Source organism: Lepidochelys kempii, chromosome 16 (genome assembly GCF_965140285.1).
Source record: "Lepidochelys kempii isolate rLepKem1 chromosome 16, rLepKem1.hap1, whole genome shotgun sequence".
In the NCBI taxonomy this organism is placed as follows: Eukaryota; Metazoa; Chordata; order Testudines; family Cheloniidae; genus Lepidochelys; species Lepidochelys kempii.
The window spans coordinates 22,438,565-22,459,094 of NC_136395.1; the positions used below are offsets into that span (position 1 = coordinate 22,438,565).

At 46.8% G+C, this 20,530-nt stretch overlaps 1 long non-coding RNA gene across 1 annotated transcript; it reads left to right on the plus strand.

Moving 5' to 3' along the window:
- Nucleotides 1–668: 668 nt before the first annotated feature.
- LOC140899295 (uncharacterized) lies at nucleotides 669–20,188 on the plus strand. The gene is made up of 3 exons (XR_012155266.1): nucleotides 669–779; nucleotides 14,325–14,456; nucleotides 20,103–20,188. It is a non-coding gene; the product is annotated as an uncharacterized LOC140899295 (long non-coding RNA).
- The last annotated feature ends 342 nt before the right edge of the window (nucleotides 20,189–20,530 follow it).

Sequence of the window (20,530 nt, forward strand, 5' to 3'; positions counted from 1 at the left end):
TCCATCCCTAATGAAAACACATTTGCTTCTAAAAGTCAACTTCCAGCAGAGAGCCTGCTTAGAGAGAGGACTTATGTGGTAAACATGTCACAAGGATATTCCTCTTCCCAGATGTCCCTCAGTCTGCTTATTGGAACCATCATTTCACAGCTCTCCACCCATTCAGGGTATCTATGGATTTGGGATGCCTATTTTGAGACAACTAGATGCTTCTGAAATGAGTGGAGTTTTGCGTTGAGACGAACCCCAGGTTAGGGTTAGGGTTTGGCCGATGTATGAATTACACAGCGGGGCACTCTGAAGCACTCCTCAACCAAAGAAAACCTATTGTGAACTGAGGCCTCGTGGGAGCTGGGGGAGAAAGTGCAGTGTCTTTTCTATTAAATGCGGGCCACAGCACCATGCCAGACTCCAAGTCTGTGGCCACATCTGCGTCCTCGTGATGTCTGTGGAATCTGTAGTTTGAGCCTTGCTTTCTGCTTAGGGCAGCTGCAGTATCTCAACAGCAGCTGTTCTCCGGTATGTATCTTAAAGTAGCAGAGCCCAAGTGACTGCAATGCCCAATATGTGACACCAGATACAGCCCAGCACCAACTGGACGCGCCCCCAGGGTCCCCTTTCCCTTCCTTCGGGAGGGGGGCGGGGTGAGCTCTCCAGTTCGCACTGCACCGCTTGTAACCCTTTTCAACACGTCTGGACCACAGATCTGTTTGATTCGGGTTGTGCAATAGGACGAGACAGCGAGTGATTTCCCAGCGTGGCCCAGGAGGGACGATTCAGTGAGTTACTGTCTGGGTTTCCAGCCCCACGCTGTGCAGAGAGCACTGCACAGGAACCCAGCTGCTTGAATGAGAGCCGCGGGTGGACCATCAGTGGGATAAATCAACAGTGGGCCCCAGGAGAAATGCTTTTAAGGGGAGGAACCTCTCTGCAGTGAGTGGTGGACGAAAGGCTGTGAACGATCACTGGGCCAGGAAGATGTGTGGGGGCAGGAACACACCAGGCTAGGCAGGAAAAGCACAGAGGGGCTGGTAAAAAGCCTGCAAGAATTTTTTTTTTTTTTTTTTTAAAAAGGTGCCTGGGAAAGGAAACCATTGTTAAGCGCAGATCTTGACGGCTCCAGCCATCTCTCCCGGGAGATAACCAATCACAGCCCCCGATGCTCTCACAACCAGAAACCCAGCCCAAAGGGCTGAAAGGTCTCTTGGAAGCAAAAGATCATGCAGCCCTGCTCTGTGAGAGCAGAGAGACCATGGGGTGTCCCAGAGGGTAAAAAGACACATGCTCACAGCTGCACTCACTGCAAGAAAGGGAGCACTCTAGGGATGGGGCAAATTGACGCTCAGCTCCTCAGCCAGGGTAGCTTCATTAGCCGATTTACACCAGCTAAGGATTTACCCTATACTAACCAGCCCGGAAGTAGTTGGAAAGCGAATTGTCCTTGACTGAGAGCGACGTACCAGCCTCTTTGGCACAACCAGGCAAACTAGCGTGCAAATACCTCGGCCTCTGCAGCCTTTGAGTTTGCACTGGGCTCAGAAGAAACAAATAGCTGATCCTGGGCCAGATCTTCAGCTGCTGTAATTAGGTAGTGATCCATTGACTTCAATGGAGCCATGCCAATTTACATCACCTGAGGATCTGGCCCATTATGCCCGTGAATAGCCTGGGTGATACACCCAGCCCCCTCTGCTTTCCTCTGGGTTGCTTTCAAGATGCCTTATTTGTTGTAGTTGCTGCGAATTTATTTCTTGCAGCTGTACGGTTGCCTCGTCCCTCTGTTTGCTCCTTGCACTTCATGTCGGTTCCATCAGGCCAGCCATTTGCTGCACTGGGTCCACCACTGCTAGCATTGCCCAGGGACAGAGCGCTCATCTCCAGCCACCTGCCACGCCTCATTCATATTTGCTTTACTACTCACAGTCACTACCCTACCCCAGGTTAGCCCTGTGCCTCTCCAGGGAGCTATGCACACAATGAGACAGTAAACAGTGATTTCACCAAGTACTTGAGTGGCTGAGAGGTTAAACAAAACGGTTCCCAGTCCGTCTCTGCTACATGTACCATATGTCTACAAACCCATCCTAGTATGGATATTATATAGCAATCCAGGGCCATTTCTCATCTTTCCTTGCTATTTCTCAGCTGTTGTAGAGCCTGAGCAATGACAGGAATGCTTTCCGTTGTCAGAGGTCAAAGCCAGAGAAACCACTTTCCTCTCAGGCCTGGTGTGCCAGCTTCTTGGACCTCCCGGCTCCTCCTACCAATCCTTATAGTTGATTTGTAGGCCGTGTCTCAAGTTGCTTTGCCTTGATTTGTTCAGAAGGCCGTGTCATTTTGCGGTCTGAAGTGTGTGCAAGGTACGTTCATTCCGTGCGTTTTCATGTGTGCCTGTAACGACATTGTTCTATACTTGTGCAGCGCTTTGCCTCTTGGGATTTCAAAGCACTTCAGATATAAACTGTTTTAAGGTCCATCGACACTGACTCTCCTTTTGGTAGTGTGTAGAGTACATATGCTACACGCCTCCCCTAGCACAGGTCTAAGGAGCAGTGCTGACGACGAGGCCCTCTTTAGGGGAGTAGAATAAAGTCACTCCTGAACCCTGTGAACATGTCCCTGGGTATGTACCCTGCAGCGCTCTCTACTCGCCCAAGCAGTGCCTCCCCCCTCTGTCCTGCCATGTCCCCACTGCGGAAGTCCTACCCTGACATAAAGAAAGACTCCAGCAGGGAAAGCCTCTGGCAGGGTGGAGGCAATGGGAAAAGGCTCTGGCGGCGAACAAGCTTTATCCCGCTGCCTCCCCCTGCCAGGGCCTTTCACTGAAACGTGTAGCTACATCCCACAGTGTGGACGCAGCCTCCTTTTCACTGCCACGTGTAACTACACAGACCCTCCATGTTCCCGCAAGAGGTGTGCAGTGTAGACATACCCTAAGATTCATCACCCCTGTCAAGTAAGTCATTATTATCGGGCGCATTTTATAATCAAGTAAATTGAGACACAGGGAGGTGAGATGATTTGTCTAAGGTCTTGTAGCGAGTTCATGACCGAACCCTGAGCCCTGACTTCTTCTCTCACCCTCTAACCCCTGAACCTCAATCCTAGCAATGCTGGTAGCAGCCGTAGCTACTTTTCATCTCTAGGCAACTGCAAGAGACCAACTGAGTTGCCTGTAATGTCCAAGTGTAAGTGAGGTTGCAAGAGGTTTAGGGGGGATTTTCAGGAAAAAAACAAAACAAAACCCAAGAGCATTAGGTGATGAAATCCCACTGAAATTCAACGAGGGGTTGTACTTCAGCTCCTTTGAAAATCACAGCTTTAAACACATCTGTTGCATCGGAACCTGTTTCCCAGTCAAGTCATGTATGTTTATCGTTATCTTTTGGAGAAGCAGGAATTAAGTTCTTTCTTTGGCTGTTTTCTGCTTTTGTGGCTGAATACATATAATTACGTACGCTGATATCTTTAGAGCTGGTATCTTTACTAATCTGTGCTGATTTACAATAAGCTTCTACTAAACTTCCAAAGGTTTCAGAGTAACAGCCATGTTAGTCTGTATCCGCAAAAAGAAAAGGAGGACTTGCGGCACCTTAGAGACTAACCAATTTATTTGAGCATGAGCTTTCATGCGCTACAGCTCACTTCATCGGATGCATTCAGTGGAAAATACAGTGGGAAGATTTAGATACATAGAGAACATGAAACAATGGGTGTTACCATACACACTGTACCGAGAGTGATCACTTAAGGTGAGCTATTACCAGCAGGAGAGCCGGGGGAGGAGGGGGGAAACCTTTTGTAGTAATAACCAAGGTGGGCCATTTCCAGCAGTTGACAAGAACGTCTGAGGAAGAGTGGGTAGTGGGGGGGGGGGGAATAAACATGGGGAAATAGTTTTACTTTGTGTAATGACCCATCCACTCCCAGTCTTTATTCAAGCCTAAGTTAATTGTATCCAGTTTGCAAATTAATTCCAATGCAGCAGTCTCTCGTTGGAGTCTGTTTTTGAAGTTTTTTTGTTGAAGAATTGCAACTTTTAGGTCTCTAATCGAGTGACCAAAGAGACTGAAGTGTTCTCCGACTGGTTTTTGAATGTTATAACTTCCGAAGCCATCCAAACTCTAATCAGCTTCCCCACTATCTCTCATGACTGGAGCTGCTTATTATCAAACAAAGGGAGTTTTCCAGTCCTCATTAAGATAATAGGTGTTTTGCTTTAAGCAGGGAAGTGTTATGGGTGACACGGTAATGTCATTTTCCTGTTGGAACAGGAAGTGCATAAAATTCACACCAAGGAAGGTAAAAACTAACACGCAAGTGTTACAGCTGCGTGCAAAAAAGGATGATAGTTTCTGCTGTACCAGGGATTTCCCAGTAACCAGCCTAGTCCTCCATGGTGCTGATCCTAAGTCAATGAGGCATGAGGATGCTCAGCATGGGCCTGATCCAAGGATCCTGGAAGTCAGTGGTAAGAGTCCTCCTGACTCCCATGGGGCTTGACTCAAATCCTGTAACAGACTCGCTGGGTCAGGCCTACAATTTGCAGAGTTGCACAAAATATTTGCAAGAAAACTGGTTGTGTTTTTTGTGCAACGTTTGCACTGGAACAGGCCCACTTTCAAGAGTAAGTTGCTGTCATGGCACAAACTGTGGACGGTGGTAATGGTGCCTGGTTTTGCATCCATTTTACCCTTTGCCTTATATCCTGGGGAAAGCTGCAGAATTTCTGGGATGTACAAACCATGCCGGGGGGGAGGGAAGGGGAAAATGGAGGGGAAGAATCACAGGGTATTTCTGAAAGAAAATAGCCTGAAATGTTTCTGTGGAGAATGTGCATCAGATGGCATCGGCTTTGGTGGTGCACAGCCCGGTGCTGAATGGTGGAGTAGTATTAATGGCGGGTTTATAATGACTCGCTACTTAGCATGACTTTGCCTTGTGCATTGCAGCTGATGCCTGGCCGGAGCTGACACCTTCTCTCGCTGCTCCTCCCGAAGGCAACCTTGGAAAAGGGTGGCCTCTAAAAGCATCCCAAGGGCAGCAGTAGCAGTGAGAAGAGCTGGATTGACTTTCAATGTCAGCTGACTACTGCATGATCCTACACTGCAGTCCACCCTGGGGCAGAGGGCCACCTTCATTGGTACTGATCAGCTGATCGCCTGGACCCCCCCTCCGCTTCTGTCCCTGGCTGGTTTATCATCTGGTTCCCAGGCCCAGCAACTCCACATCCTGTTTGCTTTTTTACCTGCAGCTCTTAGCTGAGCCCAGGGGCCGCAGGCAGTTTGTTTGCTTGACAGCACCTGTCCCCACTGCCTTCCCTGGCTGGCCTGTGCTTACGTCTCTCCATTCAGCGTATGCAGAGAAGCAAACGTGCCCTTCCTAGGGAAATTCACCATGGGCCCGAGCCTGAAGTCACCACTCGATTTCCCTGGGGCTGGGTAGGGTTACCTAGACACAACTCCCAATGACTTCAGGATTTGAGGTCAAGGGGTGTTACTCCGATCCTGTGGAAAGCAGGGAGGGAAGGGCCCCGGGGTTCTTAAGGATCCATTTATTTTATCATGCAGCAGGAAAGAGCAAACCTGGGGGCGGGGGTGAGAAAGAGAGACAGGAGGCCCCAATATGGAAGTGCTGCATAAGATGGTCTACGTGCCATTACCTTAGACACCAACACCTATGCTCAGCTAACGAAGGTGGGGCTGCTTTAACCTCGAACTCAGACTCCCTTGCACGACAGGTGACTGAGTGCGGCAGGATCTCCCAGAGCACCGTGGAGCCAGACGTACACCCCTCATCTCTGCGTTCGGCCCAGAGCCAGAGGTTTTCCTCAGTGGCGACGTAGAAATACCCTGGGAACTCTTTTCTGCTGCTCTTCGTACTTTTCCTGTGCTGAGCTGTGGTTGGGGACAGCAATCCACTTATAATAATCCTGCTGTGTCCTTCCTGAGCACCTTCCCCACGAGGATCTCAATGTGCTTTACAAGCCATATTGAAACCGCCCAGTGGGCCAGTCTCAGTACATTGTACTGAGCCCAGAAGTGCCAAGTCACCAGATGAAATGCTGCCCAGGGGGCACCAATCTGGGGAGAGTCTCAGCCCCCACATATTCAGAGAGTTTGGATTGGTTTGCCAATGGACAGAGGCTTATCCGGGACAAACTTAGACCCCAACATTTCTGAGGTCACCCTGCCTGTAACACAGAAACACATGCACTTTATCCACTTGCTCCCCCAGACATGCAAACACAGACCCACATGCCTCTGTACAAACACACGTGGGGGGGTTCATTAGTATTGAACATTCACAGGAATAATGGGAACAATGTGACTCTGAATGAAAATAAACAGCGAGGGTTCTCCGTCTCTCATCCCACTCCCCTGGCCCGGCAGCTGTTTCCACCACATGAAGGCCGAGGGCAGAGCTGGGTCAGGTCTGCAGTTGTGTTTGAGGAATGTCTGGGAAGAAAGTGATAGTGGCCTCAGCTGTAGCTTTAATGCAGTGTCAAGGACACACATACACACAAACCTCACCCATAATGCAGCTGAGAAAGGAGACTTGGAAAGGATCAAAGGCCTAGATTCTCCTTCCATCTCTCCTTTGCTTCTTATTGCTAATGTCATCCTTTAAAGTCATTGGCAATGATATTCATTACTTTGTCCCTGATGTTGTTCCAAGGACAGGCTTGGCCAGTGCTGTTCTTGTTGATACTGGGAATTGGAACAAACGGCTGACAGTCGAGGCACTGGCTTGTCACTGGCATGGGCCTCTCACATCTCTAACTCTTTACTTTCTCAGTGAGGAGCCTGTGAGTCTGAAAGGAGCAATTGGAGCTGAGTTGGTGGGTGGCATCTTGTGTGCCCTGCGCAGGGTGGTTAGAGATGGGGATGGGTCATTAGGATGCCTGAGTTCTGTTCCCATCAATGTGTGACTTTTGGAAGCCACTTTAATCTCCCTGTGCCTCAGTCTCCGCAGCTGTAAAATAGGGACAATAATTCTGTAACTATCCTCCTGTGACAAGGTGCTGGACAAAGGGTTGCTGATTCAGCCCTCTGTCATGCCAGCTCCTATTTAGGGGAATAAATTAGAGCTGGCTAGAGATAACCTGGCCCTAATTGGGGAAGCAGAGACAGCTGCCGCCTCATTAACCTGGGGCTGTATAAAAGCCTCAGAGGAAGGAAGCTGGGGGTCGGTGGGTGGGGAGAGAAAAAAAGAAAAGGAAAAGGCAGGGAGTAGAAGCAGGGAAGTAGCTCTCCCCTCCTGCCTGCAGATGGTGAAGGGCCAACTGTACATGGCGAAACAGTGGTGGGAACAAGCCTGTGAATAAACTGCACTACTGGGTACTAGCCTGAGGGTCTCAGAGTGACTTTGTGGACCTAGAAGATGCAGGAGCAAGGGGGCCCTGCCATGCCCTGCTACGCTTCCTTACAGAGCTGTAGTGAGGCACCACTCAAAGGCATTGAAATCCCAATTTAAAGGTGCTAAAAATTAGCATTTCTCCCCTGTTCCCACACAGTAGCATCTACAACATAATAGTGACTTCCTATTTTAAGGACCGGGTGGAGGATATGGCAGTATCTCAGCTGCTGCTATGTGGCAACTTGGTAAACGTTGACTTTTTAATGGCAACCACTGTGGTTTCACATTCCCTTTAGATTAGAAGCAGAATGGGTTTGTAAATCTTATCCTAGTTCCTTGCATAGAGCTGGTCAAAACACGTGAAAGATGCATCCTGAAAATGTTCTCCAAATTTCCCCCCTTTTTTCCTCCTTTTCCCCTGTCAAAATTTTAAAAAAAAAAAAAAATGCAACCAGCTTTTCAGATGGGTTGTTTGTCCACAACCACTGCACAGACTGGCAGGATACTCAGCCTCTGTTCAAGAGAAACCTAGGACCAGGCAACAAGGAGCAGGTCCAATAGATATGCAGTCGGGAAAATGGCACACTTGTCCATGCTACACCAGCTCTAGTGATCCCTCACTTGTACATACACTGAAATCAAGTACAAATGTTACAACTCCAGGGCCAATTTCTGAGGCTTTACCCTGTCCTTACTCCTGTGGAAGGAGTTCAGGATTTTGCTCCTTGTTGAAAGCTAACTTTTGTAATAACCTTCACAGTACTTTGCCGATCAATATTTTACTAGTTGAACAAGGTACCATAAAGGCTGTGATCTATTCAGAAATGTGCTGGGTATTCAGAAAGCCCTGACCTCATAACAGCCCTTGTTTCTAATAATTGATTTGACTTGAAAGAGCGCGTTTTGGAAAAGCTCAGTGCCCACTGCTTTCAGATCAGCAAATTGATTACCTTCTCTTTAAGTCACTGAAATATACATATTCATTTTAGCCTGGTGCAGAGCATGACTTAGCATGCAGGTTTGGAAATGGGGGGAAACAAGCATCTCTTGTTCTGTCTGAACTGCTTTTTTAAAATCTGAAGGCAGATTGAAATTCAGACTGTGCCCGAGACAATGCAGAGTTTCCTTAACAAGCTTCCAACTTTTAACCTCTTAAAATAGTGAGGTATTTCTAAACCTTCATTTTAAAGATGGTAACGTTTGCGAACAGCTCTCAGCAACCACAGGACAAAGTTTGACCTCTTGTGCCTGGCCTCACTGACCTGCCCAAAAGGGTTAAAAGTTCAGGTTTGATATGAAAATACTTTACCATGAATGGAAGGGTAAAACCCCAGGGATGATAAATGCTGCACTCACTCAGATGAGCTTTAAAATCAGGCTAATAAACACACGGATACAAAGACTAGCTTGGGAACTTTTCACATTGAGTTCAGCAATATTTCTTCCACTTCAGTCACAGTAGTCCTCGCTTACAGAAAAAAGGATTTGTTGGAATGCTGCAAGTGACAACTCCAGCACACACAGGCAGGACTTAACTTCTGCTTCTCCCCAGCCCTCCACCCAATCACCCCCAAAAACAAGACAACTTACTATTCAGATAAAGATACAGCACCACTTATTGGCAGCGGTGTTGTCTGCACTGGTCATTGCAATATTCCCTGAAGATCTGGGCTTGGACTGCATAATTCAGATCCAGAGGTAGACGTTGAATTTCTCACCAACCTGATGGGGTGTTCAGATCCTGCTGTGGGGGAGGGGGGTTGTTTTGGCAAAGTTTACAGAAAGAAGCCAGCAGTGAAACTGGAATTCAGATTCTGGTTTGATATTTAGAACTAGGAGTTAAACTTTAACCTCCAAGCAACTTCTAAAGCATTCTGCTTGATGCAGACCTGACTCCTTCTGGTGGATTTTCAGTAGTGGCAAAAAGAAAAGGAGTACTTGTGGCACCTTAGAGACTAACCAATTTATTTGAGCATGAGCTTTCGTGAGCTACAGCTCACTTCATCGAAAGCTCATGCTCAAATAAATTGGTTAGTCTCTAAGGTGCCACAAGTACTCCTTTTCTTTTTGCGAATACAGACTAACACGGCTGTTCCTCTGAAACCTTTCAGTAGTGGGTGAACCTCAGAAAGGCTGGTTTGAAGGTTTGGTTCGGAGTAGTGTCCAACCTCTATGGATTTCAGATCAGGCTAATGATCCCATAGGAATGGAAGCAGTGGAGAGAGGACTGTTTCTTCTCAGGCTGGAACTTGCCAGAAGTCCTAGGGGGCATATCCTTAGCTGGTGTGAAGCACAATAGCGGAGGATAGATTTGAACACAGCCCCCATGTCAATGCTTCTGCTTCTGGCCAACTACCGCTGGTCAAAAAGCAGGATTTATTTTTTGGGCAAATTTCACCAGAAAGGGGGCCCGTTGTTTTGTGGGTCAGACAGCTCTATGGCTGATGAGACCAGACGTTAGAAGTTCTCGCTACAATTTTTATCTTAACTCCGCTATAATGAAGTGTACAGATCCTCTGCAGCTTGTAAGAGAAACCCTCTAGAACCCACTCACCTGGTCCAGGGTTACCTGTAAAAACGTTCCTGGAATAGGGAAGGTGGCTGGTCACTGAGTGGGAGGCCTCCATCTCTGTGAAGCAGTTGTGGCTTAAGGCTGCCTGAGGCTGCAGCTCCATAAGCAGGGGTTGCCTGGAACTCCCCTCAATGGTGGCGGGACCATGGTGGCTCAGGATGGCTCCAGCCATTCTCATTCTCAACCTCAACCTCAACCTCTCTCTCTCTCTCTCTCAACCACAAAGCAAGGCAGGCTGGGAAATGTAGTCCCCCGGGCATCCATTTGTAGTATCTGGGGCAAGGCATGCTGGGAACAAGGGAAGCATATAAACCAGTGGGTTGGAGATTATGCAGCAGGAGAAAACCCCAAATCCACAAAACCAATAGTAATGCAGCTCCTGATTTCAGTGGACATATTGCCTGAGTCAGGAGGCCCCAAACCCTCCACCCTACCCCCAGAAACCTAACTGAAACAGAGTTCTGACCCCACCAAGAGCAAAGTGCTAGAGAATTGGGATGATTTAGTTGGGGTTGGTCCTGCTTTGCACAGGGGATTGGCCTAGATGGCCTCCTGAGGTCTCTTCCAACCCTGATCTTCTCTGATTCTATGAACTCCACTGGGGACTTTGCTACTGCTCTTGGTTTTTCATGGAAGGCACTCAGATGCCACAGTGATGGGTGGCACACTAAGACACAGAGAGAGAGGAGTGCAGATGAGAGCCCTGGTAAATTAATGTTTGCGGGGTACCTGAGGATCCCTGACGATTGGTCTCAGCCAGCGCATCATTTTTCTTCAAATAAAGGGACTCTGAAGCCCTCCTAATGGGCCAGATCATGAGCTCTTTACATGTGCTCCAGCCTCACTTGAAGTCAACATCGCTTTGCTCAAGTGCAGAAGAGGAAAGGCTGAGGTATTGGTTCCTTAGGCGAAACTCATCCCTGTGCAGAGCTAGTCCAAGGTCCAGGTACCAGTTACACCCTATTTTGAGTGTTGAAGTGGGACATAAATGTTCTGTAAGCCTTATGCTGGCTGTCTCCACAGATGGGGATTTCCCACTTAGTGTTCTGGTTGATTTTCCAATAAGTTGTCAGAACATTGTCAGTAAAGTCATCAGGGCAAATAAAAGTTTTGAGCACGTTCTCAGGATAAATCCCTTTGACTTCTAAGGAGTCAATATGGGGATCAATATGAAAATTGAATGGTGGATAAGGAATTGGTTAAAGGGGAGACTACAGCGGGTCACACTGAAAGGTGAACTGTCAGGCTGGAGGGAGGTTACCAGTGGAATTCCTCAGGGATCGGTTTTGGGACCAACCTTATTTAATCTTTTTATTACTGACCTTGGCACAAAAAGTGGGAGTGTGCTAATAAAGTTTGCGGATGATACAAAGCTGGGAGGTATTGCCAATTTAGAGAAGGACCGGGATATCATACAGGAGGATCTGGATGACCTTGTAAACTGGAGCAATACTAATAGGATGAAATTTAATAGTGAGAAGTGTAAGGTCATGCATTTAGGGATTAATAACAAGAATTTTAGTTAAAAGCTGGGGACGCATCAATTAGAAGTAATGGAGGTGGAGAAGGACCTTGGAGTATTGGTTGACCACAGGATGACTATGAGCCGCCAATGTGATATGGCAGTGAAAAAAGCTCCTGTTTAAGAAGGATGAATTCAAACTGGAACAGGTACAGAGAAGGGATACTAGGATGATCCGAGGAATGGTCATGCATTTAGGGATTAATAACAAGAATTTTAGTTATAAGCTAGGGACGCATCAACTAGAAGTAACGGAGGAGGAAAAGGACCTTGGAGTATTGGTTGATCATAGGATGACTATGAGCTGCCAATGTGATATGGCTGTGAAAAAAGCTAATGTCGTCTTGGGATGCATCAGGAGAGGTATTTCCAGTAGGGATAAGGAGGTTTTAGTACCGTTATATAAGGCACTGGTGAGACCTCACCTGGAATACTGTGTGCAGTTCTGGTCTCCCATGTTTAAGAAGGATGAATTCAAACTGGAACAGGTACAGAGAAGGGCTACTAGGATGATCCGAGGAATGGAAAACTTGTCTTATGAAAGGAGACTCAGGGAGCTTGGCTTGTTTAGCCTAACTAAAAGAAGGTTGAGGGGAGATATGATTGCTCTCTATAAATATATCAGAGGGATAAATACCAGAGAGGGAGAGGAATTATTTAAACTCAGTACCAATGTGGACACAAGAACAAATGGATATAAACTGGCCACTAGGAAATTTAGATTAGAAATTAGACGAAGGTTTCTAACCATCAGAGGAGTGAAGTTTTGGAATAGCCTTCCGAGGGAAGTAGTGGGGGCAAAAGATCTATCTTGCTTTAAGATTAAACTCGATAAGTTTATGGAGGAGATGGTATGATGGGATAACATGGTTTTGGTAATTAAATATTCATGGTAAATAGGCCCAATGGACTGTGATGGGTTTTTAGATGGGGTAAGATCCAAGTTACCCGGGAAAGAATTTTCTGTAGTATCTGGCTGATGAATCTTGCCCATATGCTCAGGGTTTAGCTGATCGCCATATTTGGGGTCGGGAAGGAATTTTCCTCCAGGGCAGATTGGAAGGCCCTGGAGGTTTTTCGCCTTCCTCTGTAGCATGGGGCACGGGTCACTTGCTGGAGGATTCTCTGCTCCTTGAGGTCTTCAAACTACAATTTGAGGACTTCAATAGCACAGATATAGGTGTGAGGTCTTTTTTAGGAGTGGTGGGTGAAATTCTGTGGCCTGCGTTGTGCAGGAGGTCGGACTAGATGATCATAATGGTCCCTTCTGACCTAAATATCTATCTATGAATGGAAAACCTGTCTTATGAAAGGAGACTCAAGAAGCTTGGCTTGTTTAGCCTAACCAAAAGAAGGCTGAGGGGAGATATGATTGCTCTCTATAAATATATCAGAGGGATAAATACCAGGGAGGGAGAGGAATTATCTAAGCTCAGTACCAATGTGGACACAAGAACAAATGGATATAAACTGGCTTGAAATTAGACTTGAAGGTTTCTAACCATCAGAGGAGTGAAGTTCTGGAAAAGCAGCGGGGGCAAAAGACCTATCTGGCTTCAAGATTAAACTCGATAAGTTTATGGAGGAGATGATATGATGGGATAATATGATTCTGGCAATTAATTGATCTTTAACTATTCATGGTAAATAGGCCCAATGGCCTGTGATGGGATGTTAGATGGGGTGGAATCTGAGTTACTACAGAGAATTCTTTCCTGGGTGTCTGGCTGGTGAGTCTTGCCCACATGCTCAGGGTTCAGCTGATCGCCATATTTGGGGTTGGGAAGGAATTTTCCTCCAGGGCAGATTGGAATAGGTCCTGGGGGGTTTTCGCCTTCCTCTGTAGCATGGAGCACGGGTCACTTGCTGGAGGATTCTCTGCACCTTGAAGTCTTTAAACCATGATTTGAGGACTTCAATAGCTTAGACATAGGTGAGAGGTTTATTGCAGGAGTGGGTGGGTGAGATTCTGTGGCCTGCATTGTGCAGGAGGTCAGACTAGATGATCATAATGGTCCCTTCTGGCCTTAATATCTATGAATCTATGAGTTCACATTTTTTGGCCCTTGCAGGTTTCTTAGAATTATATTTTGCAATCAGTGAAAATCTCTAGGCTTGTTCAGGATTTTTTTTCTCCTGAGACTAACACAGACTGTCCCATGTTGAGAATGTAACGTCTGTTTCGATTTCTGTATAGAATAATGGGCCAGATTCTCAGCTGGTGTAAATCAGCAGAGCTCCACTGAACTCAATTTGGTTTTGAAGTTGGGTGTAAATAGTCTGCAGTTCCAAGGACTATCCCAGCAATGGAGCTAAGCTGATTTACACCAGGTGAAGACCTGCCTCAATCATTATAATACCCTTGGCAATAAGCAAAAGGCAGACTGTGTGGTCTGAAAATACAGAAAGTCCCTCCTGCCCTTACATGACCCATGCCCACAGAATGCGTTTCCAGGCCCCTGGTGCACCAAGTGGAAAGAATGTTTTCTTCTTTGATCATGAAATTTCCAAATCCCACACTTAGGGCCTGATCCAAAGCCCTGGAGTTTAATGGGAGTCTGTCCATTGATAGCAATGGGCTTTGAATGGGGCCTTTCAGAAGAAAATAGTGCAGCAAAAGGATTTACTTACTGCTCCTGCCAGCCACCAGCTCCTAGTAATTCCAGCAGCTGTTCCAACTCAGCTTCTTTCTTGCAGCACGCCAATATGGGGAGGGCGGGCAGGCGACTGACTTACAAGCAGAGGGGTTGGGCTGCTCTAGTATGAAAAGGCAGCCCAGCTTATTTAGCACTAGGGGTTTGAAATATTATTTTTCTATTAATACATCAGTAAGAAGGGCTAATGGGCTTGCCAACCCTGTTCCATTCTCAGACCCAGCTGAGCAGGGCAGAGGTGTCTTCTGGAGACGAGGTATAGGCAGCAAGGGGGCTCCTGCGGCTGGTCCTGAATAGCGGGGAAGAGATGCAAGGAGAAAATGCTCTGAGTCCCTACAGCCTGTTTGGGGTGAGTTTTATAGTTTGAATTAATAAATAGCGCCGCCCTGAGGCAGGAGCTTGAAGACTTTGAGTGGGGTATCAGTCCTTCCAGGGCTGGAGAAGCAGGCCAGCAGCCTACAACATCCATTTCTCCTCTTCCTCTCCTGGGACAGACATCAGACCTGCAGAGTGGTCACCTGAACCTCCAAATGTGCATGCACTCAGCCTCTGAGGTCCAACACATTCAGGAACATCAGACCATGCTAGCGAAAGGTCAGGGAACTTGGACTGAGGAGGGTTGCACAACTGACCCGAGATGTGCACCTTCCTCAACTCTAGCTTCGGTATCTTCCCCTGAAGACATCTATGGTAAGAAGGGAGGAGACCTGGGAGTTGTCAGGAAGAGAGGAAGGGCATGTGGGTAAGTATCTAACATGTGTTAGGGTCTATAAGAATACATGGGGGGCGGTGAGGAAGTGTTCCCATTGCAGGTTCAAGTTCACATTTGCCTACCTTGGGAGAAGTCCCCCAAATCCTAGAAACATAGAATTTGCCACCCTTGGTTAAACCGAGTCCTGGATTAAACCACTGAGTCCAGCATCCTGTTTCTTACAATGGTCAGTATCTTATGCTTCAGAGGAAGATGAAAACAACCCATTACAGGTAGCAAATTGTGCATGGGGGTGAGTGTGGAGGAGTTCTTTCTTGGATCACCCAGCTGATCCCCTTCTGCCCGGAGCTACGAGATTTGTTTACATTGTCATCTCAGGACTAGACTCTGCCCGAGTACTCCCTAACTCCCCCACTAGTCCCACGGAAATTCATTTGACAGCAGAGTAAAGCACCATTTGATGTAAAGAAGGGCAGCAAAATTTGGCTCTGAGTTTGCCAGGATTCGGAACATAGTTAGATATGCTTCACTTTTCCAGGAACCACGCTGGCTGGATCCTACGAGCTCATTCCTGCCAGGTTGTATGTTGAACCGATGCAAATGGAATCGTGAGGACTGTGCCAACCTCAGACTTTTAAAGGAACCAAATGGTAGAAGGAAGGCAACGATTCCTCACAAGCCCTTGGGCTGTGGAAGAACAGAGGCACAAAGAAGCTATTAAATTGTCTCTTTGGCTTTCCCTGCTGACCACGGATCATCAGCTATATTTGAAAATAAAAATGGGTTCTGCGCATGCAGATGCAGAGAAGAGCCTTCCCTGTGGGGCACTGGATCCATTCATCTCGCTCCATGGGAAATTTTAATTAAACTCCCTTTGATTCAGGCATGCTCTGCATCCCAGTGCTCCTCTCTGCCAAGGTGTTCAGCAGCCAAATTCTTGTTCAATGCCACCACCCCATTTTTACCCCTTCTCCATTAGAGGATAGAATATGAACTCCCAGTCCTCCATGTTGTTTATGTGTAGTTACAGTCTATGGGCCTGATTCAAAACCCATGGAAGGTAACAGGAGCTTTGCCATTGATTTAATCCGGAACCAGAAAAAGCCCTCGGGCTTGAATTTGGCCCTTACATAACTCCATCCGCTTCAAAAGTTGTGCTTGCTTACACCAGCATTAAACTTGGCCCACTAGGTTTCTCCATTTAGAGCTGGCGTTTGTTAGCCAGCCAGAAGGGAGGTGTTTCAATACAGCTGCTAGCTCTCCACATTAATACCGAGCTTCGGATTACTGAGCGCAGCCATCCCAGTGGCCTGGAAGGCACCAGGAATGGGCTGAGCTGATTGGCTTCGAGGATGAATCTAGGCCTGGAAAGAGTTACACTCTAGTAATGCGAGCACAGGTGACAAGAGCTCTTGAGTGCTAACCCCCTTCTGACACTGACGTCAGTTGAGTGCTTCCTCTGCTTTTGTTTGTCCATCCGTAAAAGGAGCCATGGTGGTATTTCCGTCCATCCCAGGGCTGCAGCGGGGCATGCATTACGGCTAAAGTGCTGTACAGATGACAGAGGTAATGGGGCGATTAGTGGGAGCAAGATTTCTCATTCCACCCAGCTACCTCCTCATGCCAACCCCTGCTTTAGAAAAGCTCTTTTCTCGGTGGAGATAAAATGGTTCCCCAACTCCTGTCACGCTGGTGACAGCGTCCAGATTTCCGCATCCCTTCAGCTATCAGGCTGGCGTCATTACGCAGGCTTCCTGTAAAACATACCATTACAATGAAAATTGCTATCGTTGAGAGAGAGACAAGTTTGGGGTAACAGTACATTTCATTATAACAAACACTAAGCGCTGATACAAGACTTCCTCTAGGAGTCACAGGAAGGGCTGGAGAAATGACCCCAAGAAGAGATGGCTAGTCCCCTTTGCTGGCTTGGATGTAGTAAGTTATTTATGTTGATTTCAAGGTTTAATTGCCAGTTCTATGGGAGGTACAGTGTGCATTGCATCCCAAAAGAGAAAGAAGTTGCTGGCCACCGCTGTGTGACAATAGCTTTCTTGGGTTGCCAAGAATCAACCCAGAGAGACAAACTCAGCTTGTCCAGATATTGGGGCAAACTGACATAATAGATGGAAAATTCCTATATAAAAAAAATCCGTCGTGCCTGATGATTCATCTTTTTAGGCCAGATTATCAGCACAGCATTTGTACATACATTCGTGACACTTGTACAGTAAATACCAGTTAGTGACATCACTGACCATTTGTATGCATAATGTACAATGATTCTGCAAAGAGTCATGTGAAAATTAGGTGTACAATGACATGCATATTTTTGCATGAATAAGTAGGTATGCACTGATCTGAAAAATCCCATCCTTTATGTTTTAATATCATGATTAATTATCCCCAGTAGAACATGTGATTAAAATTGTTTGCTCTCTTTCATCTCTTGCTCTGTTTGGTAAGGTTGGTGAGTCTAGTTTGAGAATCTTAATGACTGATTACTGGTGTAGATAGCATTTCCTCGCTGCCCTCTGGATGTGAGTTCCACTACAATCTATATTGTCTGGATATGTTAGATCAATTTGGCACTTCTTCACTCATATGAACTTTGTGTTTTAAGTTCAGTTTTCTTTCAGAAACGGTAAGTAAAATATCAGCTCACTCCCGGGAACAGGATCATCAGTTCAGGTTTGAACTGGCCATCCCAAGGAAGCTTAAGTGACCTTATGACATTGAAAAGTTATTCTGTATATATGGGGAAAATTTCTTCCGTTGAGCTCTCCAAACCAATCTCTCTCATAGATTCCAACAGAATGAGACCTGGAGGCACTGATTATATCACTGATTGATGGACTAATTAGTTACAGAATTTGCACTACCCCAGGGCTGTCAAAGTAACAGGATATAAACTATAAGGAAGCTGCTGGTGGTGTTGAATGGTGTTCTGTACCTGCTAGGCAGGGCCAACCTTCAGGAACGTATGATGCCTATTGGCAGTGCTCTGTCTCAGTTCCTAATTTACTCCCAAGTGGCAATTCCAGGTACTGGTTATGACCTCAAATTGCTCTGAATGGCCTAGGATTTTGGTTATTTAAAAAAACCTTCCCTGAGCCTATGATCCCTCTTGGAAGTGATGGTCCTTTGGGAAATTTCTGGTGTCAGCAAATGGGCTTGAATTCTGTAGGGCGCCAGCTGGGGGATCCCAGCAGCAGGCCCTCCTTTACTGAGCTCCCTCCATGAGGTGGCTTGCCACAGCACGGCCGCCTTCAGGGGTCATTGTAAAGTGCGTCTCCTTAGCCTGGCTTCTTGAATGACATTTTCAGCTGTGCTGAGCAGAGACTAGCCAGCTAGAGAAAGCATCCCTTGAGCTATGAAAGTTTTGGGCAGTCATGCTTATTTCAACTGCATGTGGTTTTCTAAGTCACTGACATGGTGTAACAACGATCCATGAATAAGATGCCCTCTGTGAGTGTTTTCCCCCAAAGATCCTACCACTGTTTGAGTATTAAAAGAACTGACTATCTGGTTCTTTGCCCAACTTCTCCTCTTCATTTTTCTTTTACTGGTTTAGAAGGAACAGGCCTAGAGCCTCAGCTGGAGTTACAGCAAGGTTACCATGGAATCTCTGTGCAAACATTATGTCATACTGCCCCCCGCCTAGCTCCCTCTGCTCCCCATTGGAAGCCCAGCTGCCTTTGCCCGCTTTGTAAACATGGCTCTGCATTGAAGCTGAAGCTTAGCTTCTTCAGCTCCTTCATTGTTACTTGTGGATAGCTGCCTCCCACTCTTTCTTCCCTCAAAACTCCAGGATGTGCACACTCTATTGATCAGCTGCTCAAAAAGGAGACAACAGGAAAGGGAAGCACAGAGGAGTAAATTCATCCCTATGGTCAACTCTGCTGCTATCAACTGCATTACACCAGTGATGAATTTCACTCAATATCTCAAAGACAAAGGGTCCAGTGTGATATTACAGAGAGACTTTCCTATCAGGGCAAACTTGATCAAAGGGAGCCTGCAAGGCGAGGATCATGTCTCTTGCCTGTAATTCTCTGTTTTTCCCTGCTGCTATGGCAAATATTTGCATGTGGAGAGGAATTTTCTCCCAGGCTGCCCAGCTTTTCCATCGGCCAGTTCCTGAAGTGAAGTCACAGTTCTGTGACAATTGTGGGTACAAATTGGTTTTGGGGAAAAAATTACAGCCTCTTCCCATAATCTTCATTAATGATCAAATCCAAAACGCCTATACAGGTTCTTGTTACAGACCCTCCTAAAACGAGGTGGGTGTGATGCAGCTGATTAGCCTCCCACTAGTGGAGAGGATGAATTAAGTCAAATGGCAAATCGTTAAAAGAGAGGACTATGGAGGCTGAAAGGGGAGCTGCAAAGTGAAGTTGCAGGAAAGATGGTGCCTCGGCGTGGGTATCTGTATTTTGTTACTTTGTTAATAAACCAGACCCAATGGAAGGCTGTTGTTATTGGACTCATGAAAGCCTCTTTTTTATGAGTTATTGAGCAACTAAGAGGGGAAACTGAGTCCGGGTGCCACAGAGCCACCCCTGGCCATGACGAGACACCCACAAGGTGAAGTTACAGTTCCAAAACAGCCTGCTGAGATTTTGCTTCTCTTCCAGCTGGGACCGGAAGGAGATGTGTTGAAATACCAGAAGGAAAGTCTGTTCCCCTAGGAACTGAGAGCCCGTTTTTCAAGAGAGCTTTTGCATGCTCAGCATTCACAATTGGCCATAGATTTTCAAAAGAGCTCAGTCCCATGGAGGCACCTACATAAAGAGCCAGGTTTACAAAAGGGCTCAACACCCAAGGTGAATCCAATATTATAGAATATCAGGGTTGGAAGGGACCTCAGGAGGTCATCTAGTCCAACCCCCTGCTCAAAGCAGGACCAATCTCCAATTTTTGCCCCAGATCCCTAAATGACCCCCTCAAGGATTGAACTCACAACCCTGGGTTTAGCAGGCCAATGCTCAAACCACTGAGCTAGCCCTCCCCCCGAGCTAGCCCTCTCCCCAGCTCTCTGACAAATCCACCCCTTATTTAGGTGCCTCAGGGACAGCTCAGCTCTTTTGAAAATCTGATGCCAATTGTGGGCATTGAGCTATTCTGAAAATTCTGGGTCTCCGACCAATGCCCCATGATTTGTCTCTAGTAGTAGCCAACATCCCATGCTTCAGAGAGAGGGGTGGAGGGGAAATCGGGCAGTGTCTGTTCCTCGCTTCCCTTCCTCTTGCCTGTTCTCATCTTCTCTCCCTTTTCTTGTAGGCCAGGAGTGGTTGGGCCAATTGCTTCTTAAAAGAACAAATGATATCCTTCTTCTTCCGTCTCCTCACACTCCTCCAGAGAAGAGAGATCACTCCACTTTAAATCATAACAGTTGGTGCTGCTTAGGTGCCTGAGTTGGCTGAAGGCAGAATTGAAGAAGGGGAGTTTAAAAAGACCGTGATGCTGTTCCAGACTCCTATCCAGACCTCGCTGAAGCCAGTTACCACTTGGCTGCAAAGAGCTTCAAGTGTTTGGATGCCGAGTGGAATATGATGCCAATCTAAGGCCCCGTTGCTGTATGAGAAGTTAAGAAGCACTGAGATCTGGTTGCCCACCTCGAATAGCCTCTGATTGGCTTTGCTTCCTAAGTGCAGCCTTGAAGCAGAGATAAACTACTGAAGGTTAAGGGTCTTCATTTTCAGATGAAA